Here is a 26,015-nt window from a genome sequence, read left to right on the forward strand (position 1 = left end):
TGTTTTACAATGTGATTAATTAGTATGGACATAAATAAACCTCTAAAGAAACATAGTAATAGCCTGAACACCTATATTAATCTAAACGTAATTTTCAGTTCTATTCAAACTTTATGATATGAAATTTTATAGGTCACTGAAATTTATAGGTCACTACAAAAGATTTCATGAAACAACATATTAATATTTCCTAAGTTTCTAGATCGTCTTATTTGCTCATTTGTAGACTAGTATTTAATGAAGTAATGGATACAACTTTACTTACAACAAACGGGTTGAAATAAAAATGTAAATTTTAAAAATAATTATCGTTGTTAAAGTAGTAAATAACTTACTTACAGTTAAAAAATGCTGAAGTACTTACATTAAACTAACTTACTAGCCACAATAAGTAAGTTTAATGTAAGTAAAGCTTATTAGTCTTGTAATATTCATACACCATTTTGTTACTTGTTTGTTGTAAATAAGGCCATATTAATTATGTATGAAAATTTAAAAACACTCATTACTGACATAAACTAATAAATAAAATAATAAAATACTGAGTCATTACTTATATAAATTTTTTCAAGAGGAATTTTGTTATTTTGTTAATTTCACAAGATATATTCGCCATTAAGGATATAGGGAATGATATGTTACTAAATAATTCCCTAATTAAGAAATTAAAGATATGTAATTAGTCAAAATAATAGTATTGTATTTACAGAGAGAAGATGATAACTAACTTTATAATAATGACCAAAACAAAACAGGTGGTCTATATCTTTTACAATACTAAAATAAATTATATTTTTAAATCAGCTGACCAGCTGACACTACATGAGCCCCCTAGGGAGACTGGAAGTCAGGGAGCAAGCCGTAAACGCACATTGCGACCAAATCTGGTAGCGCACTCTGGTGTTTGCGTTGTCCGGGTCTACAGCAGGTGTACCGATGCTGTGTGCCGGTGTGTTTGCGCTTCTTGGTTGAGGCTGTGGGGAAGGGTCAGGTAGAATGTAAGCAGGCTTCACTCTGTCAATGCTTACTTTAGAGCTTCTATCTGCGATCTGGATGGTCATAGTTTTGTCGTCACGGCTGAGCACTTTGTGAGGTCCGCTGTAGGGAGGTTGCAGGGCTCGACGCTCAGTATCGTCACGTAAGAAAACATGAGTGCATGTTGATAATTCCTGGAAGACAAATGTCTGAGGTTTGCTGTGAGCTGAGCCAGAGACAGTTTGAAAGCGAGATGTTTGACGTTGCAGCCTGACAACAAGGTCAGAGATGTCTTCACTGTGTCCCAACCCCGGAGGGCTGGCAAGGAGTGATCCAGGTAGACGTAAGGGTTCTCCGTATACTAGTTCAGCAGAGGACGTTGTTAAATCTTCTCTGTATACGTTTCGGGTACAAAGCAGAACTAGAGGGAGGGCTTGGAGCCAGCTTGATTCCGGGTGACAGATGATGGCCGCTTTTAGATGACGGTGAAAACGTTCGACCATACCATTGGCTTGTGGGTGATAACTGGTGGTCCGTAGACGTTCAATCCCAAATGCAGAGGTGAGACGTTTGAAAAGTCCAGATTCAAATTGACGACCTTGATCCGTTGTGATACGTTCTGGGCATCCAAAACGGGATATCCAACAGTTCACCAAAGCTTCGGCGACTTCCTCAGCAGTGATTTGCTGAAGTGGGTGAACTTCTGGCCATCTGGTAAACCTTTCAATAACGGTCAAACAGTATCGGTACGGGCCAGCTGGTGGGAGTGGTCCAATTATGTCTACATGAATGTGACGAAAACGAGCAGATGGTGGATTGACAGTTCCAAGTGGACTGTGAACGTGGCGTGAAACTTTGGCACGTTGGCAGAGCTGACAAGTTTGGGCCCAAGTGCGGCAATCTCGCTGAATATTAGGCCAAACAAAACGTTGAGATATGAGGCGAGCTGAAGCTTTGATGCCGGGATGACTTAAGTTGTGTAGAGAGTCAAAAAACCAGTCGTCTGAGAGGAGCAGGTACAAATGGTCGGAGTGAAGGATTAGAAGTGTCACAGAAGAGGTCAACGTTTGAACCAGGGACTGTGATTCTCTTGAGCTTCAATGCTGTGTCACGGTTCAAAAGATCTTGAAGTTCAGTGTCCTCTCGTTGAGCCTGTGAAAGAGTACAGTGGTCTACAGTTGTGATTCCTGAAATGGCATCGACACGTGAGAAAGTATCGGCAACGATGTTTGCAGATCCAGATATGTGCTGAATGTCAGTAGTGAATTGGGCAATAAATGATAGTTGATTGACTTGAACAGGAGGAAGTTTATCCTTTCTCTGTTGGAAAGCAAATGTCAATGGTTTATGATCAGTGAATATAGTACAACGTTGAGCTTCTAAAATGTGTCTAAAATGATGTACTGATGAGTAGACGGCATAGAGTTCACGGTAGTAGGCGGGCCACTCTATTTGTCTTGCAGTAAGCTTTTGAGAAAAGAAAGCAAGTGGTTGCCATTTATTCTTGACGAGTTGTTGAAGGCATGCCCCAACAGATGAGATGCTGGCGTCAGTGAAAAGTCCGAATGGAGCGTTTGGGTCAGGGTGATTGAGCTGAGTTGCTTGAGAGAGATTCTCCTTGCAATTGATGAAGGCCTGTTCTAACTCGGTGGTCCAGGTTATCTTCTGATTTCCTTTGAGGCCTGCAAGAGCAGAGTGAAGTGGTGCTTGGTGTTGAGATGCAGAAGGAATGAATCTTCTATAAAAATTAATCATGCCCAGAAAACGACGTAGTCTTTTGGCAGTTTCCGGGCGAGCGAAGTTCTGAAGAGCGGTGATACGATCGGGAAGAGGTCTAGTACCACTGGCAGATACTTCGTAGCCTAGAAAGGTAACTATTGGAAATCCAAGGATACATTTGTTAGCGTTGACAAGGATTCCATAGTCTGTGAGTCTTTGAAAAAGGATACGGAGGTGATCTTGATGTTGTTCGGATGTTTGTGAGAAAATAAGTATGTCATCATTGTATGAGAAACAAAACTCAAGTCCTGAAACCACTTCGTCGATAAATCTCTGTAATTTCTGTCCAGCATTTCTGAGTCCAAACCCCATGAAGGGAAATTCGAACAAACCGAAAGGTGTGGTTATGGCCGTCTTAGGGATGTCGTCAGGGTTTACTGGTATTTGGGTGTAAGCTTTTACTAGATCAATGGACCGAAAATGTTGTGCACCCACGAATTTGATGATTGAAGTCATGAATGTGACTTACCGGATAGCTGTCAGGAATGGTTCTAGCGTTTAGAGCACGGTAGTCACCACACGGTCGCCAACCATCAGTCAGAAGGTTGCGTGTTCAAATCACGTCGGGGTCACCAATATAGGGAATGATATGTTACTAAATAATTCCCTAATTAAGAAATTAAAGATATGTAATTAGTCAAAATAATAGTATTGTATTTACAGAGAGAAGATGATAACTAACTTTATAATAATGACCAAAACAGGTGGTCTATATCTTTTACAATACTAAAATAAATTATATTTTTAAATCAGCTGACCAGCTGACACTACAAGGAGTTACTGAAGCCTAGTTTTTAATAAAAACCACACGCCGTAGTTTGTGTTAAAAGAGACAGACTATGATAAGGAAATAATTATTAAGATATATAAGTGTACATACTCAACAAGGAGAAATACAATGACGATTATCAGAGTTCTGAAACCTTGTTAAACCTTATTTTAAAATTAACATGGACCTTATTTAAACCTTGTTAAGCCTTCTGTTTAATTTGCTAAATGTACTCTTCGGCCATGTCTACATTAAATAACAGAAAATGTAATTGAATCTCTGCAATTAAGTTATTTCCCTTTATCAAAATAATAATAGTTCTAGGATAAAACACATACGTTCTCCCTTTACATACCGTATTAGATATATATTTTAGTTCTTAGCATTACGTAAGAGTCTGTGGGTTATAGTTTATATATCATAGAAGCCTTCGCCTTGTTTCACATGTACTTTTAAAAAGTAAATACTAAATATTTTAAGTTTAATTAGAATGCAATGTTGTTTTAACATATCTTAGTTAAATCAAAAGAATTATAGAATCATAGTAAGTCATAACATTGGTTTAATTTATATATTAATCAAAATAAAAGTTCATGTTTAGCAATTGTTAGGTAAATACTCGCAAATAAATCCAGTTTAGTGTATTTTACTTAAACTCTATTGAGAAAAAAATTTTAAGTCTTATATTAATGCATATTCTATTTGTAATATTTTATGCAAATTTTATTCCAGTTATTAAAATATTTTGTACATTTTTAGCTAGCATGCATTAGACGTTTATAGATGTGTTCACTGTTCGTATGTGAGGATAGACAGCCAGACCATAAACAAGAAATTGTCAATTATCGCTAACGTTCAGCTAGTCACTATAATCCATCGTATACATTGTCCTCGAGAGGAGGGCTAGAGAGAATTTTATTAAGTGATCCACAATTAAAAGTTATGATTTTTAATTCCCATTTAATTGAGGCATTGTTTTCGTTACTACGGCCGGTAGGTCATTTCATTCCATCAAGGAGGCCATTGAAACCAACATTCATAGTTCCGGAATTTATTAACTTGTGAGACAATACAGAGTGTTTTAGATTGGCTGTAACTGTATCTCCTAAAATGTTTTTTACAAATCAAATATTTCTGTATCTAATGTTTTTATGCCCTGACTATACCAAAATTCTTTAAAAAAAGAAAGGAATGATTCGTATTTCAGCTGACTAATAATTTTCTGAATTGTTCAGGCTGAGCCGGGTCAAATATTTTAAGAGAAATAATAAAATTCCATTTTAAATCTATTGTATAGAATAGTGTAAGGTACAGAAACTTAATATGCAAGGTTCGAATTAAAACATACAGAAACAATTAAAAACATACAAATTTCGACATTTTACATTTAACATAGACTTCTCAGACATTTGATTTTGAAAAATACTATGGTATTGCAACTGAGGCACGTCTACAATCAGGCTGATCACACAATTATAATCAGTGCGATACCGCTCGGGAATATGTAATTGGGCTCTTGCTACGTAGCCAGAATGTAGTTGTTAACATAATGAGGTTGTTAAATATGCCACCATTTTTCAGCTAAGTAGAACAAATTATTGATTAGCGTTGGAATAGTAAAACGCATAACTAGAACTATTTATTCTATTTCTAAAAGTTATATATAACTGTAACATTGTGTATCTGTGTGTGTTATATATGTTATGTTATATAAGCCAACATGAATCTACTTGAGCAGTTGGAATTACAACTTGCAGTAAACCACGCCTAACAGAGACTAATCGCTAAATTTAACGCCTAAAGTTGCCGCGCCTTGAGGATCTAATCCTGTTACACAACAGAATTAGTAGCTAACTTCGGTTTACAAACAAGATTCAATATCAGTTAGTGTCTTGATTCATATGTCAGAACACAAAGTCAGACCCGTCAATTTGTAGCAACCAAACAGCTCATAATATATCTTGCGAGCGAACAATTAACAACTTTCGCCCTTGTTAATTCTAGCACATAAACATGCATATAAAACACTTTTCTGTTATAACGTTTATAACTTTTTGTGTAATGCTGCTAACGTTTACTTTGAGTTATAATAATAACATTTATAGATAAGTTTAATACTACTACAATTATGATTTGACATATTACAGCAAGGTGTATGCCTGTTACTTACAACTAAAATAAATATCTCAGTTTTTATAATATTAGTTAAATTAGATAAAGTGTAGTGGAATGTGGGAGACATTTTCAGATTTTTCTGATGTCCAACGCTAGAGCTGTGCAAAATAAATTTGATTGCTACCTTTCAATTATTTACTATTTAATCTACCTGAGTCTCCCACTTTACATAGGTTAATCCTAGCATTGGACAAGTAATCTAGTTTAAAACAGTATAATCAAAACTCTCACCTACTGTTTTTAGGTTATGCTTGTCAAAGTGGATCTCAAACAGCCTTGTAAGTCATGACGAATTAAGTTAAGTTCTTGGTTTGTGAAGAAATTATCATTTTATGATTTTTTTCATTCCTTAAATTTGCTTTCGTGATTACAGTAAACCACAGAAACGCACATGACACCTCCCTAGCGTATATTATTACTATCAGAAGCGCTGCTGAGTTTGGAGAGTGCTGACGTGCTGGATAAGGGACGCTACACTTGTCAGGTCAGCGACTGGGGCTATCAGCAATGCAAGAGTCTGCTCTTGGACGTGCTGACGCCGCCTCAAATTTCAAAGTCCATATAAACTGATAATTCATTGATAATTACAATGATTAACATTGTATTACGTATGAAATCTTAAAATTTACGATTTATATCCGGATACAAACTGTATTAATATCAATAATTTAAAGTAAAACATACGAACTACTTTGTATCCTTGGTCAACCTGATAAGCTTAAATTTGTTTCATATACATTATATATTAAGTGGCATAGTGTAGCTTGGGTTCGATTTATAAATACTAGTTGCAGTAGAAGATTAAAAAATGACACAAAAATAGAAGAAACATGTGTTTATATTCGTTACCTTATAGTGATTTTCATAGTAAAATTTATATCTTGGAATCAAGTTGAAAAAATAATAAAACCAATTTAAAATAAAATAAAAAAACAACACATTTCCTAAGCTTAGGTTCATCTCGTAAATGTCCATTACGGTTCAATTGTAAGTACTTTAATGACAGTTAATTATAATTAAACTTTTCATTTCACATTTATTTATTTAAAATTCTTTTCCTACATCTTTAAACCAGCCATTGAGTTCTAAAATGAACTCCACGAAAATGCAGTTAATCAAAACAACTGGTACATTATGAAAAATGTAACTAAGCAGAGTAATAATTGTAATATATTGCTTGCAGCTTAGATAATACAATACACGGCACTGAATGTTGGTTTAGCAATCATAAACTTGATGCTTTGGCAACCGGCTTTTCCATTTTCTCTTCCATTAATATTAATGTAGTGTTAAATCATATGAAGTACTAAAACCACTGTTCATCGAATCCAGTTTCATTCGTATGTGTTAAATTGGTACATTAAACAAAGTGCCTTGGACACAACAATCAGTTCCACTTACGCATATTTTATACTTTGAATTATTCTTAATATAAAGTTATTTACCACTTGTAAGAAAAAGTTCACTTGAGTATTAAATAATTTAAGAAATTATCAATAAATTACTTGAAGGTAATTAACTAAATAACAGGAAAGTATACTACGCATCCACAAATACGCAAACACCATGAACACTTATTAAATCTTCTTTCAGAACAGATTGCATTCTTGTTTTGGCATTGTTCGCTCATTGAAACACAGTTTCCTCAAAATTTGTAACTACAGGTCAAACCTAATCCTTATTGTCAATATTTGATTTCATGAAATAACACATGTCTTATCATATATGAGCGATTAATCAATGTAAATGTTCTTTAGAAATAAGTATTCCTATAATTAGTCTATAAATTTAACTATCATATAATTATAAGTAAATAATTTTATTTTGAAATTATAGTTAATACTTACTTATTGTAAATTTTTTTTCGAAATCGAATATTGATGCGTAATAAGGACTGGAATATTGGTCGATTTATATAAATGGAAAAGCGAAGCTCAGCTGTTTGATAAGTATTGCAGGGATACAAAGTATTTTTGTTATGTTTCCTTTAAATTATTGATAATGTGGCAGTTTTAATCCGGATATAAATCGTTCCTCTTAAATATCTGTAGGTTATAAATGTTAATAATAGTTATGATTAATGAAATGTCAGTTTATCTGGACTTTGAAGTTTGAGGCGGAATAGGCACGTTCAACAAAAGACTCTTGCACTGATGATATCACCTGACACGTGTAGCGCACTTTATCCAGTACGTCAGCACACTTGACACCCAGCAGCACCGTGTACAATTCTGCACACATGGAATTCTATTAATAAGTTAGAAACTTAAAGGGTAATAAAATAAAACGAATAATATTCAGTATAAGCACGCCACACTGAGTTTTGCGTTTAATCGGCTTCGCTGTAATTGCATAAAAAATGTAAAATTTATAGACAATTTGATTTTTTGAGATGTTTTTAAGTTAGATAGACAAATGGTCTAACAGGAAATAAACTTTTTCATTCCTCCAGCAGACAAAAGATAAATTTTTGTCAACCTTCTGACTGATAGGACGATTTATTTGCATATAGATTTGTTCAGATTTACATGACGTTGAGACATTACCCATGGAAGAGCATTATCATCATATAACTACATTTTTATATATAAATGATCAAGATACGATGTCTTCTTTGAGTTTCCCATGTGTTATATAAGACAGTTCAAACTTTGGAAAACATCTTATACGAGCAGCCTGGGCTGAACAGATGAGAATGAACTCTTAATTTCATATTAAATCATCCTTTTTACTTAAAATATGGTGGTTATTTCACAGTCCGTGATAAACATTTTCCTATACAACTGAATTACTGCTGTAAAAGCGTAAGGTAGTTAGTTTATTGTTTTGTAATATATATTTATACAAAATTCTGTTTGCCGGTGTATGGAATACTATAGGTTCATAGTAATTGCCACTCTCAGAAACGTATATTGTACTTCATGATCGATTATAACACTGTATGGATTGACTTATATTATACCGATGACTCTTACATGTTGAAGGGTTTAATTTGTACGCTCTCTTACATGTATCACACATTAATTCACCCCTGTAGCACACTATACACCGAGAGTACTTAAATTACGTTTGTTATATTTTGCTATCATGTGTTATATTTTAGCAAAATAGCTTTAAGATTTTGTTCAACTTGTATACTCTGTAACATTTATCATAAATTTAACCCCCGTTGTAAGTAACAAAGCACATGATATCCACAATTTGCGTTATCATTAGACTTTTCCTATTAACACATTTAATATTTACTCCTTGAATTTTATTAATTTAGTTAGGATATTAACATGGCATTATTCATAAATTGGAACATGTTGCAGTACTTTTGTTTTTTTTTTTTAATTAACATTAAGTCTGCTATTGTTACCTAAACTGTTTTCCGTTAATATGAATGTGAGTAGTGCAAGGTCTGTTATACATGCAGATCTAAGCGATGTAAGTTGTGCTCTTGAGTGATGTAAAGATGGGCGGAAACGAGACCACAAGTGCCTAAAATTACCAAGCTGTACCAGCCTGTTGAGGGAATCACGGGCCTGGGACACGTCTCACTTTCCTCCTTAATTTCTCACTCCCCCAGAAACGGAAGTGAAGAGAGGGCCAATCCGACCGAAGTGTATGCTACCTGAGTAATACTATAATGTACAAAATATCAATTTTATAGTTCAATCCATTCGTGAGATTAATCATACTGAGATATAGGCATTGCTAAGACTTAGAAAAGTTCCATGAAAATACATTCACTATTAATTCAACTGAACATTTCCATATAAAATAGAGCCTAACGCCAAATTTAAACTCGAAAGGTAAAATCTTTCTAGAAATACTATGCGGGCAGCTAATCCCTGCTAATAGTAAATACAATCTAGTAGAGGGTCAGAAACCACAATGAAAATTTATTATACCTAAGTAGAAATGATAATGTGTGCAAAATTTGAACACCATAACTGATTAGGATACCCGGATCTCGCTCTGAGATACAAGTTTCGCTAATGTTCAGCCAAATCGCGCAAACTGTCATTAAAAATTCATCAAACTGCATCTTTTATAAAAAATTTAAATTTTATGCAAAATTTCCATAAGTCCATATGTTAAACTGTTTCTAATACATTTTACAGACAGCATACAATAACACGAAGCTAAATCCAATGGAGGAACATTCACTTTGTGTGAACTCGTTACCTATTGAAAATAAACGTTACGTGCAAAATTAAAAACTACATAGTTCACTTATTTATGGCGATATAAAAACAGACAAGCACAATACGTGTTTAGTTAGAAAGAAAAATAGAGAATCTAGCTCGCAGGACAAAATGTTATGTGTGGAAAGAGAAATGATAAATCCGCTTCTGAGCTCTACTCTAAAAGAATCAAAAACTAAACCCTACTCTTACTTCACATTGCAAATATTGTACAAAGAAAATAGCAATATCTCTTTGAGCTATATTCAATTATTAATATTATGTTTAAAGCATGATTTAAAATAAAGTAATGTTTTAATTATAAATATAAATGGTGGCTAATATTCAATAGGCTAAAAAGAGATATTTCAAAGTTATATCAGTTGTATGATAAATATGTCAAAAATTTATTCATTCGTTTTCATCCAGTTGACTAAAACATGGGCAAACCCAATATCGATCACATTTGTGTCTTTGGTCACAAGTAGGTTGCTGATTTTCAAATGTTGATGTATCTGGAATAATGAATTCCCTCACTATGTTTAAAATTTTTGTCCCATTTAGTAATAAATTCTTTACGTTATCTAGACATTTGTACAGTTTTTATCAGCTGCTGTAACCTTATAAGCTGTAATAACTGATTCATAGGTATATCATAACATTTTATTTAAAAGGCAAATTTGACCATTTTTATGTATAATAATTTGATAAGTGTTAATGTTATGTTTATTTTGATTGTACATATTTAAGTAGCAACTATTTATTTCTTCAATAGCTCCAGTCTGGATACTAAATTGTTAGACATATATGTAATATTACTAAAATTGGCTTCTCACCTAAAAAAACAATAACCATATATGCTTCAATTATTTTGTTTCCTTTTGCGTATTAAATTTCACTTTTTTGTAAAATATCGGTTTCAAAGTTTATGAGGTAGTAGAATAATTAAAACGAAATACTGAATTGTATCTAGCGATGAAAAGATAAAAGAATCTTTAGTGCTTCCTTTCTTCGGTTAGCGAGACAAAGGTTAGGGTTAATGGGAGCTTAACTGGTCTGGTGTCCAGGGAGTCGGTCATACAGTGGTTATTGGTGGGGTGGGTGTGGGGGCTGGACTGAGGGAATTCGAAATGGTGGCAGGACGCGTTCAAAGAGCAGATCACTTGTGCATTGCACGCTTGGGAATATCCCTTGTTAGGATGGATTATAGAAATGTATGATCACGATTCAGAATTCTCAAGGTGATTAAACTTGTTTAAATTTAAATGAAGAATCTTGTAGCATCAGAGAAAGTTTGATTTAATATCACTGGTAAATGAATAAAAATTTTTTAAATTTAAATTTTGTTATCGATTTTCTAGTGATATTTAATTCCGTATTTTGTTTGTAAGGTTTTTGGTATCATCTTTCAAGTAAAACCCTCTCAGTTATAACACTTAATGTTGAGAGTGATCATACATGAATTTAATATAAGAGACTTAACACTGTAATTTGGTACTTCGAATACGTATCTTCGAAGCTGTTGTGTCAATTATTTTAATGACTCAATGGTCATTGACCTCAGTTTCTAAAGAAGTCAAATGAAGTACAATTAACAATGTTTCACCTCAATTACTAAGATTACAGTGATCAAGCATAAATTTAATATTTGGAGACTTAACACTGTAATTTGGTATTTCAAGTAAGTATCTTCGAACCCGTTTAGCCAATTATTTTAATGACTGAAAGATTATTGACCTTAGTTTCAAAATAATGCAAATTAAGGACAATTAATATTGGTGCACCTTTAGTACTAACCAAAACCATAAAATATTGGTTGCAATACTCCTAATGTAATGGAATAAAATAACTCGTTGATTGTGAAATACTCTTCTTTTCCTCCACCATACGTGTTTAAAAAGAAGCTTGTTCTTGGAGAAGCGGTTATATTGTATTTACCACAATCAAACACATAAGTAAACATTACAATAACAAGTATTTATTACTGCGTCCACTAAGACCTCTAACCCCATATATTTCGTTCGTTTACCTAATACATATTAGAATATTGAACTCAAAATTGTAAGCTGGGAAGTAATTATTTCACTAAAGTTAAGTATTACTTGATATTGTGCATTAAAATGTGGCTGTAGGGAATGTTATAAGTAAAAATACAAATCACGACCACAACTTAGCCAGAAAATATATTGTAATATAAATTATTAGAATAAGAAAATTCCCATATAAGCAACACAGTGGTTGATAATAGTGCATGTTACATGTGACAGTTAATTAGTTTATTCAAATCCACCATTTCATAGCTAAGTACAATTCACTACTTTTCTCAGATTTGTAGCTCTTGGCATTTCAATTAAATTGCCTTTTAATAAAACATCACAATTTAGTTTTGTATCTTATATGTAAGATAAAAAAAATCTTTACATACTCGTCATTTTATTAGTATTAGATATACAAAACAAAAACTTGCGTGCTGGTAAATAAATATATTCATAAGTAAGAATGAAGTAAATTTCGTAAAAGTTTTCTTAATAAATTGTATTAGGTTGGATATAAAACACCAGAAAAAAACTAATATTATAATAACCAAAATTAATTATTGATGTTTGAGTCTCACGGAACGTTTCCCTAAGTCCAAATGTGAAGCCAATATAACCCTCTTATGGCCTTTATATCTGGTTCCAGGACGCCGGCTTGTATGTTTAACGTAATCAGAAATATATACTGCATTCCTTTTACCGTACTCCAGATTTCCGTTGCTTACTGAAAACTGAATGTTGGTAATAAACTTCACAGTACAACTATAGTTCAGTAGCTTTAGACAATTTGCCTATTGCCATATTAAAAAATTACGCTACTTCATTGCAATTCCGATCATCACCCCCATAAACGAAAATTACGATGGTATTAAAGAACAATATAAAAGGCTTGGGAACATGGTAACTGCCGTAATAGTTAATGCATCTAGTAAAAACTAGGCAGTACTTGCACAGAGCTTAGATGGGTTCGTTATCCTCTCTTAAACAAGTGCAAGTTTCAAGATATTGGCAATACTCATTTTAACTTAACTATTTACTGGGATAAATCAAAATAAATTATTAGACTTCATAGAAATTTGGTTTATACCTGACGGAGGATCATGAATCTGGTACAGCAAGACCCAATGACACAATGGGTAAACTAAGTTGTTAGTTGTAGCACATCACTAAAACCTAGATAATGTCAAGATAGGGATAAACAGGTAAAATTGATAGATATTACTGTGGGTTATAATTTTTGGAGTTAGCGCTGATCTTTTAGTTGTATTCTTATAAGGTAGCAACATAGACTTGTAAAAAATAAACTTTGAACAAAGTAACCTCCACTTCTTTCAGCGTGAAGTGCTGAACCGAGGTCCACTATCATAGAAATATAAAACTTATTTTTATTTCTAAATAGTTTTTTTCTTGTCTAAAGTTGTTAAGAATACAAATTAAGTATGGATGTTGACAAAACCCTTTACACAAGCCTTAATGTATGGACCATGAGGAACTAAAAACTAAAAACAACCAATGGTCCATCTGTATTATTGTATCATATGTCTGACTATAAATGTTTTTTTTTTAATTTTAGCTTTTTATTCAAAGAAGTAGAGCTAACAATCTTATAATTTTACAATTGTCTTTCTTGCAGTCTTAAAACGATAAAAAACTGTATGTTACATTATTATATCATGCTTCATGATGACGTACGCTTAAATTTATAAAGCTTAGTACTGTAACAACTAACAAACTTATGAAATAATGCAAAGAACTATAAAAGTTGCTATATCTGGTTACAAACATTTTTGCATGAATATCTTTCAACTCAGTTAGTAATTTACCAATATTAATATTTTAAATTACCTAAATAAAATCAGTTATTGATGTCCCAAGTTTTCAAAAATAAAAATATTCCCGTGGATGAAATATGATTAAAAAACCTTATATAATAAATATGTGAATGCCGTCTTTTTTATAAAGAGTATAAATTATTTGTTATTTTTTTCATAGTGAGTGTTTCGTAATTAGTTTTCTTTTTAAGTACAGTTTCAGTACTAGGATTAATTTTTAATGTCTCTAGAAATTACTAAAAGATTATTACACTATGTGGTTTTGCAACACTATTTTAAAAACTTACAAGCAAAGCCTTAGTAACATGGAATGCACAACACGTGTGGCAGACGTTAGCGTGTAATAACGAGCACAGCGGTAAAATGCTTAAACATTGTAGCAAGGTACGGTATGTAGAGACATCGACCTGTTTTCCAAACTCGAGTTGGTAAACACATTTTCTTTCACATGATTGCTTCCCAAGAAGTCTATTAAAATTCCCGTAATATGTAATTACATAATACGCTATTGTATTGAAAGCGAAATGTATTTAAATATGCTTGGTTTGTTTTGATCTTTATAGGTGATGTTTGTATTTACGTTTTATCTGGTTGTAAATTTCCTTGATTGAATAGAACAGATAATTAATAATAAAATAATTAACATTAATACACTCCTGTGATACACTAGAAATTAAGAAATCTACGTCAGATTGGGACTTATTAAATGGGTTTTAAATAAAAATGCAGGCTTACAGCATAAAAGTACAACAATGGCATTAGGTTTCATCAATGGTCGTGTAAACAATACCATTCTATTGAATAAAGTATATCTTACTTGTTATAACTTGAACGAAAATACAACTACAACCACTTAAATTTACAAATGACACCTAATAGTTATGCTATATGTATCAATCTTGCAAATATTGTTGCCTTGCCTCATGTAACCTGCGTGAATTCAGCCACAATGATATCAAAATAGAAACAATCAATTCATAAATAACTAATTCCTTACTATAACTATAAGAATAACACAATATATTTTTAATATTCGAAAGACTGTCTATATCTTTGTACAAGTTTGTGGTTAACTATAAATATTTTAATTGTAAGACTAATTTTGAATGTTTATTTAAGAGTAATTATATGCTAGTCGTATGGAGTATAACTCTTAGAATCTTGGATATCAGGTTACGCAGAAAAAATAAACGTTTATGTATTTTTTATGTACAATATGCAATAAAATCATTGGTTAGTATCCCCAAGAGGGTTCACTTCTGATTAGTTTATCCCTGAAAGTGGATCATGCATTGGGTAAGGCAAAAACCATTCACAATGATTAAAACTAGTTTTTATTAGCAGCAAATCGCTTACAAGAAGATAATATAACAATTATTATAATAATTTATCCAAAAAAGTACGTAATGTGTAAGGAATATAACGCAATTCTTCATTCATTAAGACGTTCAGATTCTGCATTCAAACAAGACGAAGAATGCGGCAGGGTACAATTTTGACTTGTTTGTAGAGACAACCTGGTCAAGATTCATGGGTACATCTTTGTTTACCAAACTAGCGGAAAATTTAGCATATGTACTGAATGACATGTCCTGATTTTAAAACTGTTATTGCATATGTCTGAACATATGGAGTTTTATGACAGCAATAAAAGATTTGTAAAGAAAATTTATTGTTCCAAATTCCATAATCTTTTATTGACAGAAAAAGGCTTTTAGGAGCTTGTAAAATGTTCTACATGAATAAAAATATAAAAATATTAAATCTGATGATTTTAAATAGTGGTAACATAAAATAATATCGAGGATGATTATTGGAAAATTACATTCCACTTTAAGTACGTTCAGTTTTGATCCCAAATTATATTGAAAGTTGTAGAAAACAAGATTTTAAATAAATATAATATATGTCCTGTTTATATTTAGTCACCAAATTTACATGTACATTATAATAACTTGAATAGCTCTGTTAAACTAATTACTACTAAATTGTTTTATTTTTGAACTATAACAGAAATGTACTGTATAAAGCCGAGCTTGAAAGCTACATTAGATGTTTAAAGTTTAATATGGACTGGTTTTAGTATTCTAAATGGATTTTATAAGTTATTAAATTTATCAAGCATTAAGCTAACAATGTAAATTTACAAAACAGACCTCCGATGATTAGACTTTTAATGCATCAAACCTAATCATGGAACATTTTAGATCCTTGATCATAGGAATCACTGTTCCATATATAAAACGTTAACCAGGTTTGTGGCTTACGAAGCAAAACCAAAAGCTTTCTCCTATGTAGTCAATACTCATGATACTCTCGATACTTGATGGGTAATCTTGAGTGCTTTAACAGTGGATGTCTATTCCTGTAATTATATTATTATCGACTCATGTTAATGTTTCTGCAGTTCCTTTGAATTAATAATGCACCTAATGACGAACAGATTTTGATATTACACCTACAATTTATTGTTAATGCAGTATGTTCGGTATATTAACACATGTAAATAAATGTTTTACCCAATTGCTCAATGAAAACTTATAGTGCTATACCAAACAGCTTGCGAGATTATAACACTGGTATGAAATAAGGACTAAGGTTTAGGAAGTAATACGCTTCCTAACTACCTACTTGAACAAATAGCACAACTGTAAAATACTGAATTTATGACTGTGTTATATTAACAACCGTAGATTAAAGGATGTAGTCTCGACTCTCTCCAACTGAGAGACCACGGGTTTAAACCCCTGGGAGAGCCAATCATGTATAAACATGATATATATGGTGTACTTTTTGAAGAAGTATAGACAGGTAAAATTGTTTAATTTGCTACACAATTACAAGTGTACATCGAAGCCAGCATAGCTTAAAGCTGAGTATTAAAGGAAGAGATAAAATAACCTCAACGTGAATGTTATGTTACCTAACAATAGACATGTTGAAGTTCATCGGATTTTACACAACAAAACGAAATAGTATGGATACTATTTTAGTTTATATTTAACATTTATATAAAACTTGGGCCTTTTGAAAGGCAAATAAGATAAATATTTTAAACCCTTCATCAGGCGCTTAAATTAGAAACACCATCAGGCGCTCACGGAGGTATCCTGCAGGTTAGCGAGTAGTGGGTATCATAGTCGTTAAAACTGTTTTTATTTGTTTAAATATTCATACTGGTTAAAATTTACAATGCAATATATTAATTTTTTTAGAAATTAAATAAAAATTACTCTCTTATGTAATGAATATTTCAAATAAGAAATTCAAAATCTTAAAAAACGTTATTGTATAAAATAACAACATGATTTATTTTAAGGAATAATTGCAATTAATTGTAAAAATGTTTAACCTACTGTAATAATATATGGAAATTAACTTAGTTTAAACTTCTTACAAAAAAAAAATTACTTCAATTCTTGAGATATTATACAATTGCAATGTTAATTATTACTCTGAAATTAAAATGTATTCTTTACTAACAATTTTTTTAAACACTACACAAAGTTTCAAAACATTTTCCTTCTGGTTCTTATAACGACAATGTTCACTCCACAAACGGTACTGAAATGTTCCCTATTACACGCTTACTGTACTGACAAGTCTCTCGTCTTCATTCTCCATTTCACAAAATTCAAATAAAATATATTTTAAAACTTAAAAAGAAACCATCACAGGTCACACATTTAGGCGCACACGGATTATTACTCCATAAAAAGTAAACACAATAAGGCGCTCACGGAGATTTCGTCCAAGCACTACAAACACAACATCGGGCGCTCACGGAGGAATCGTCCAGTCTCGCACGGAAGTAGACCTCATGCTGACAGATTTTGAAAAAGATAAGCGGGAGGCTATTGTTTCGCTTCCGCGAAAGATGCTCGTAAAGTACACTGCGGGAAACGACTGCCAACATCAGAAAAGTAGTACTATTTTTAATAATAAAAAATACACGGAGAAAAACTCCGTTTTAGCGCCCCGATGTAGGATTAAATCTGTTTTGCCTACTATGTTATATAAAACCGTATAAGTGTACACACAAAATTTAAACAAGACCACAACAAATATCAGAAGTGTATCTAATATACTAGCATAGAAATAAATAAAGATTGAACAATTTACAATATATTTACTTGAATTCTTTTTAAAATATTTCTTAACAATCACTCTGATCTAAGTGTTTAGTGTAGGGTTGTAGTAACAGCAAATATAGACTTTTAAAGCTCTATAGCGAGCTGAGACCATCGTTGGAAACTTAAACTAATCTCTAAAAGATTTCAAGAAGATATTCACAGTTCACGTTTTGTACAATTTTAGGAAAACCGTTTTCGTCATGAACGGAGGGCTGTACACAGCTTAATATCATTCCTTAATAATAAAAGTTTGGTATCATTAATAAACAACAAATAAAATAATTATAAAAATTTATTTTATTCCTTAGTGTATTATATAACGCATACACATACTTATTAAAATAGTACCCTTATAATACCGCTTGCATCTCAAAATCTAGCTAAATGCTAGTTGCATGAACAACATAGGTAAGAAGGTGTTGGCGGGTAACATCCCCTAAGAAAAGTCAGGGTATTAAACCCTATCTCCTAATAAAGATTGCTGTATCTTTGGGCCGCTAGTATATTGCGTTTAAAAGCCAGTTTTAAGGCCACGATTATGTGTAACTTCTACCTGTAATAATAGCTAAAATTTTTTATTACTCTACTATAAATATATAAGTAGTTCAGAAATACAAAGAATATTTTAATGCTGAAAATAGGGAAAGGCTCTATCTTACTACATAACAGTGAAAACTGTTTACTCCTAAAATTATGAACTCATAATTTATCTGACCTATTGATCTCTGACCTTTGTTTATGAAATAACAATTAATGTATCTAATTCATTACATTCTACCTTTTGGGAAAAATACAACCTTATTTATTTTTTAAAGGAATTCTTTTCCTCTTAAAACTCAATAATAACGGTTTAAAAGATGTACCAATAGACATTACCTATTTCGAAAGTACTGGGATATCACGTTTAATTGGGATGACTTCGATATTACAAGTAAATACTTGTACTAGGATATCACTGTAATAGGGATGACATCGATACTACAATTAAACACTTGCAAACTGCAGTAAATAGCTATTGCAGTAAATATAGGTAGGAGTTTATAAATATTGTCTACGAAATTTATTGGGGACGACTTAAAAAACAACGCCAGTTTATATAAAACTATCCGAATTCCTGTTAACAGGTGCAATAGTCCATAAGATGGAAGCTATATCACTATTATAACTATACTTATAAAGAATTAGTAGTTTTTAAAACAAATAATTTTTTGTAAATTATGACATTAACTAAAGATTTTTAGGTTTTCGTCTCTCTACATTAAATATTGTTTTTAGATAATATATTTTAAGTTTATATTTCACTGCAAGATAAATATTAAATTATTCCTGAACATGTATAAATGACATCATTGGAGTAGTCCATTATCACTTTTCAATACAATCCTTTGACTTAGATGATCGAATATCCTTAAATTTCTTTACAAAAATTAAATTTTTTGTTGCAATCACCGTTTTAAAATCTCTATTGAGCGGAGACGTGCGTTAAACTCATTATTTGATCAGAATGACAAAGGTTTAAAAGTTGAATATTTGTCGATTAGTAATTATGAAATAAAAAATCTAATTTGCTAACAAGTCAAGAGTATAATTTCAATTCAATTCACTTTATAAAGTTTTATAAAGTTCATTCAGTCAAAACAGGTAAATTAAACATGTTTTACGAAGTTATTGGAATCAATCAGCCCTATATTGAACTTTGTTTTGGATGTTTAACTAGGCTTAGTTGCTTTCGTAACTCAAAGGGATGAACTAAATTTAATTTCAATGAGTTACACTGTGACTAATGACCTTAGCATGTTATTTAGCTTGTGATTTATTTACAAATTTTGTGCAATACTATTTGTTACATTGCGCTTTAATGTTAAAGTCTGTTATTACTTTTCAGGGTTTTATTATACAAGAGTATTGAAAATGTTGCCATACTTTAATATTTTTGCGAAAATGTATTAAATATTTAATACTGTTTGCATTTCATAAGGGTTTTGTAGTTTACAGGTTAATGTAGTTGCATATCTATGGATGATATAGTTATTTTATAGAAATACGCACAGAAAGCCATAACGGTTTAGATAATTAAGAGCTTCAATAACGCTCAGCCATCTTAGTTAACATGTATCTAATTACACGATTACAAACTTCTTCAACAGATAATATCCAAAATAAGATATCTGCTTATAAATAAGATAAGAGTGTTGTATGAAAAGCACAGCGCGACATAGCCTACAGCAGCCTACTGTATTGTAAACGAATGCATAGACTCTGTCGGTGTGAAGCACACAACTGTAAGCGGGTTACCGGGGCTTACAACATACTAAAGCATCAAAGTTGATTTGGAAGTTATTATTATCATATTCGTACTTTGGGGACGTTGATCAAATCCTTAGCGTCTGCACCACCATTCCAAATTCCGGTTACCCTCCTTTGTAGTTCACGGCTATAAAACGAATATACAACATATACGAGTTGTGAGTGTAATTTTAAAATTTAATTTAGAACCATATATTTTTCATAAATTTTATTGCACGAGTACGCAAAATTGGGTGCTCCTTTAAAATATATTTCTATACATAACTTGGAAGATATACTATTGTGTAATGTACTTACGTGTATAAAAAGCTTTACTATACTTTGAATTCCGACGGTTTTTTAAATTTGTTAAATAAAAGCTCTAAGTAAAGAAATGTTCTTGAAAATTATTTACATTGTGACAAAGCGTACATAATTTTATACAGTATTAAATAAAATTTTGGTTAACCTAATACCTATATCACACTTTGCATTTTGTAATTTGTTATATTAGTACGTCCTAAATGCATCCGCAAAACGTACACTTGGGAAACGAGAGGCATGCGAAACGAGAAGTTATACAAGCACATTATGAATATCAGTATTTTAATAAAATAACATATTTTATCCAGTGCCCTCTTTTTAAACAAATTGCTAATAATAAAATAAATGTTAAAGTGAATTTAATTATTGTTTTGCATTCACACGAAAACTAATCAACCGATTTACTGAAAGTTTATTTGCATATTCGTGGTACCTGATATGGATAAAGGCATACCTTATTTTGAATATACATTCAGGCTACGACCCACTAGTCTCTTTAGTAGCGAAATATAACTTGAAAGATCCAGATGTAATTAACAGTACTGTGTAAAAATTTTTATTACTGCACAGCTATATATTTAAATAATTAACCTAAAATTTACAACTTGTTTAAATTTGTAGTGTTAAAGCGTAGGGCATAAGTGCTTATATACGTGCAAAGCGTACGAAATTGCATGAGAAGCCACGGGTATCGCTAGCAGCATAATTTAAATATAGAAAATGTTTTATGACACAACACCGTCGTCGGAACATTACGTCTATTTTTGTACTGACGAGTTATACGATAATGATTATATATATATATATATATATATATATATATATATATATATATAAATAACGATAGATTTCCTATATAGAATCTAATCCAATACCAATGGCGCAGTGTAGCGGGTACGGCGGTTATCGCAAGATAACCAGATCAAGCAACGTCAAGCGTGGCTGCTGCTTGGATAGGTGACCGCTGAGCGATCCTGTCCTTGCAAGCAGCACGCCTGCCCGGCCATTGGTGGTGGTTCGGAAGTCACCTTTAAGCCGTTGGTCCCCAGGTTAAGTGTTAGAAAGGGCTTCTTAGCCCTAACTTCACCTGGTAAAATAAGACATTCTTTACTTTTTTACTTTAGAATCAAGAAAATAGTATGATATAGCAAAGAGGGATTGGGAGGCAAGAGACTTTACTGTATCGGGTTTAAGGATACTCATTATTCCAAAAAACTAATAATGTAAAATTCAAGCCTTCGTGTGTATGTCTACGTATGTATGTTAATACACTATCTCTTAAACATTTTGACCTTCAGTGAATAGATTTATCACCGATACATGCCTATTAAATAGTAAGTCCCGGTGGGAAGTTTTTCACTCCTGGAAGTTTTATTTATTGTACCTGTTAATCAAAAATGAAATGCAGACGCAGAAGCAGAAACGTTTTAACTACTATTCTACAGCTGTTTAATTTCTGTGCTTCTTAGTTTAGAGTGTGTTCAAAATTTTATGAACACACTTGGTAACCATAAGAATTACAACCAAGACATTGTTGTGCTTAATAACAAGACCAATACATCAATTAGGTTAAGTTAATTATTGGTTTTTTAATTCATTTCGCTGCGCTCAAAAACCTATTTTTGGTTAAAATATAAAAAATTTCAGAGTTCTCTTATTAGTAGTACATATATTGTGAAGTTTTTTTACATGAAACGTCCTCCAGATTTAAATATAATAATGAAATATAGTTTAATGCAGGAACACATAATTTACTTATTAAAAAGAAAGTCGAATTTTACTGATGTAAAAATTAAATTTATGTTATACTTTTCTGGTGGTTTATACAAATAATTAATAAAAATCGGTTTATTTTATGGTCATTTTAAGCAAAAAAATTATTGCATTGATCTTATATTTGATAAACCTGAGTGATTACCCGATATTGAGCTGCACTTATTGTTGGGATCAGCTTTTACAGAATACTCCATTCACTTTTTAATAAATTAATATTTTATTGTAACAATTTTAGGATTGTTAAACTTATAAGATTTTACGATCATTTGTTTAACAATGTATAATATATACAAATATTAAGTGATCATCAACTCTACAATAGCTCAATACTATCTTGATGTCCAGTGTTACAACGAGACAGTACTTATATGTACATCGTTTCCATCTAGTTCCAGAAATTGCTACTTTAGGTGAATTGAGAACAAAATCAATTGCTTCCAGGGTGGAGAAATTTTTTAAACCATATTGATTGCCTTCCCCCAAATGTTTCCCTGTTGTGCAATTGAACACTATGGCCTGTTATTAAATATTGAAAATGAATAAAAAATATATAATTTCACCAGCAAATACCCACGGCTTCACCCTCATTTTTATGAAACATACTGTGTATTTCATGAAATAGCTCTTACTATTTCTATAACATTTGCAATATCTTAGACCAGTATAAAAGAAATCCAAAGTCTAAATTTGTAACTTTCTTAGTGAAAGTACCTATAACGTGTTACTATAAGGTATTATGATATTTCCGGTATTAAGTTAGTTGTAAATCATGCGTAAAGCAAAACAGCGAGTAACTCTTGTTTTAATTAATTATATTCTCCACGCAAAAATTAGATTTAGGTACTTTGCCCCAAAAAACAGTATTCCTAAAGAGAGTTTAATACAGTTTGGTAGTGAGGTTGGATTCAAAACCTATATTTAAATTTTATAAACATAGATATTGCTATCAACAAGTAAAAGTTTAAATCAACATCAATAATGATAGCACATTGCAATACTTACTACATGACCGTTGTCATCCATTCCAACCAAACGATTGTGATGGTTTTCTGTAATATTTTTAAAACAAATTATTTCAGTTTTAGAGAAGCAATAATAAAAATAACCGATTTGTTATTATATGCTCTAAAATTGTGAATTGAATAATTCTACGTCCGTTTGTATAATGTTATAAAAATTATATATCCCTTAACATTTTGCACGATATAATTGGTTAATAAGCCTAAATGTAATCAAAGGGTGGTCTGTTTTTCCTTAAATATTAAACAAAATTTAGATTATATACTGCATTTATGCATTTATTAGATTACAAAAGTTCTAAAAAAACATAGATAAGTAATTTTCATATAGAATATTTCAATTATAATAATACAAAAACAAAACTTAGAAATAATGAGTATTAAAATCTCAGTATTTTACGTTAGGATTCGGGCTACATCTGCCACCTAAAGGCAAACTATTCCTTCAATGACAACCAAACGAAGCTTAAATATAAATTAGTTACTGATAATAACCCCTTAATAGAAAGTTTTCAATTGAATTTTTGGAATGTTTTAAATGTAAATTGGAATCATTTATATACCAACTTTTTCACCTGCTTTTTCGGAAGAGTTAAATTCCCACTTTTATGAGTAAAAGAAATATGTGATTTGTATTATATATTTGTGAGTTATTTAAAGAGAAATAAGGATGACAATAGATATTCATGGGAGAAATTTTTTACTGATGTATTAGGCGTTTGTACTAGATAGCCAAGTTATGTCTGACTAATTCGCAAAAGCCATCTAATTATACATCTATTATGATTATTATAATATACAAGGCCGGAATACTTTACTCAACCTGGCGCGTAACATTCTCCACTGAGGTAATGTGGATTACTACTATAGCTCATATCATATGATAAGTTGTATTTAGTGGGTTATATGTAAAATGTCAAGTGTTACATTGTATTCAGTTTCTTACTAATGTAATAACTCTGCATTTTGCTCGTTGGTATTTCCGGGTTATTCATAAGATCAATATAAAATGTAAACTTACAATCAACCAAATCATATTATATTCATCAGCATCCAGAAATGAAGCTTGCTGGAAAATGTTTTTTCTAGCTTCCTAAGAAAGCTTGTTCTAGATACACCGATTGGAGTTACAGATATATGGAATATATAAACATTAAATCACTCCTGTCTGTAGAATACTCATTTTTAATGAAGCTCATCCAATATGCTAAATTTATGTACAGTCATATTATAGCCATTTTGTAGCAGCTACAGGTTTTATTAGAATTATTTTTTCACATGTAAAGGATATTTTAATATACCCTTTCACAATCTGACTAATCAAGAGTGTGTAACTGTTAATGACATGTTTCATTTATATAGATTTGTAGCTCTTATAAAAGATTTCACAAGAATAACATCCACTGGTAGCAGTATTATTGACAATATTGTGACTAATATGGACTCTAATCAAATCTTGCTGATAAAAAATCTTGACATATCTTTTTCAGACCATAGAGCTCAAGTAGTATATTTTAATATTTCACCAGGTGTGCCATTTAAAAAACACATTCAAATAAAAAAACGTTATTTTACAGACAATGCCTTTGCTATATTTACAAATTTATTGCAGGCGGAGAGATGGGACAAAGTTTATAATGCTACTGACACAAATCAATTTGGAAAACAGTCAATGATACCTTGAAATTGAAACCACAAAAAATAAGGAAAATATTAAACTAATTGTTAATGACAAACGAGTAAGGAATTGTAATGATGTTGCTGAGTATTTTAACAGTTTTTTCAGGACTGGGGCGGCAACCCCTATCACGCCTAATGGGGCTTACAACCCTGTGGATGATATCACCGCATGCTTGAATAGTATGTATCTTTCTGAGGTGTCAGTTTCAGAGGTTGAGACAGTGGTGAGACGGCTGAGGAGTACAAATTCCGCTGAGTGGATGATATTCCTTGCACAGTGTTAAAGAAACTTTTTCCTTCTATAAGTATAGTATTCTCTCACATTTTTAATTCCAGTTTATCTTCAGGTATATTTCCAAACCTCTTAAAAATCTGTAAAATTATTCCAGTCTACAAATCTCAAAGTAAACAACTACCTGAAAACTATAGACCGATTTCAATTCTATCGTCCTTCTCAAAAATTCTTGAATCAATAGTCTGTCAAAAACTTGTGGCTTTCCTAGAAATCAACAACATTCTCTCCACTCAGCAGCATGGCTTCCGCCAAGGGAAATCCACTACATCAGCTATCTTCAATTTTATAAACGAACTATCGCTTTCTTTGGACAATAGACTTCATTCCCTTGGTGTTTTCTTGGTGTGATCTAAGCAAAGCGTTTGGTACCGTTGATCATAATATTCTCCCCGGAAAAATAGAAAAATATGGAGTAAGAGGTCACTCTTTTCAATTCATGAAGTCGTATTTGTCTGATAGGAATCAAACCGTCCAAATCCACTATGGCCAAATAAAGTTTTGTCATCATATAGAGCCATTACTTGTGGTGTTCCTCAAGGCTCTATTCTTGTTCCTGTATTATTTCTCATTTATGTAAATGATCTTCCAAAAATTTCAACAGACCTCAAAGTTACGATGTTTGCTGATGATTGTTCTTTTCTTGTTTCCAATAAATCCCCACATTTGGCTATATCGAATTCAAACATTCAGTTGCAAAGTTTAAATCAGTGGTTCAATTTAAATAAACTTAGATTAAACATCAGCAAAACTAATATCATTAAGTT

Source organism: Homalodisca vitripennis, chromosome 8 (assembly GCF_021130785.1).
Source record: "Homalodisca vitripennis isolate AUS2020 chromosome 8, UT_GWSS_2.1, whole genome shotgun sequence".
Classification (NCBI taxonomy): domain Eukaryota; kingdom Metazoa; phylum Arthropoda; class Insecta; order Hemiptera; family Cicadellidae; genus Homalodisca; species Homalodisca vitripennis.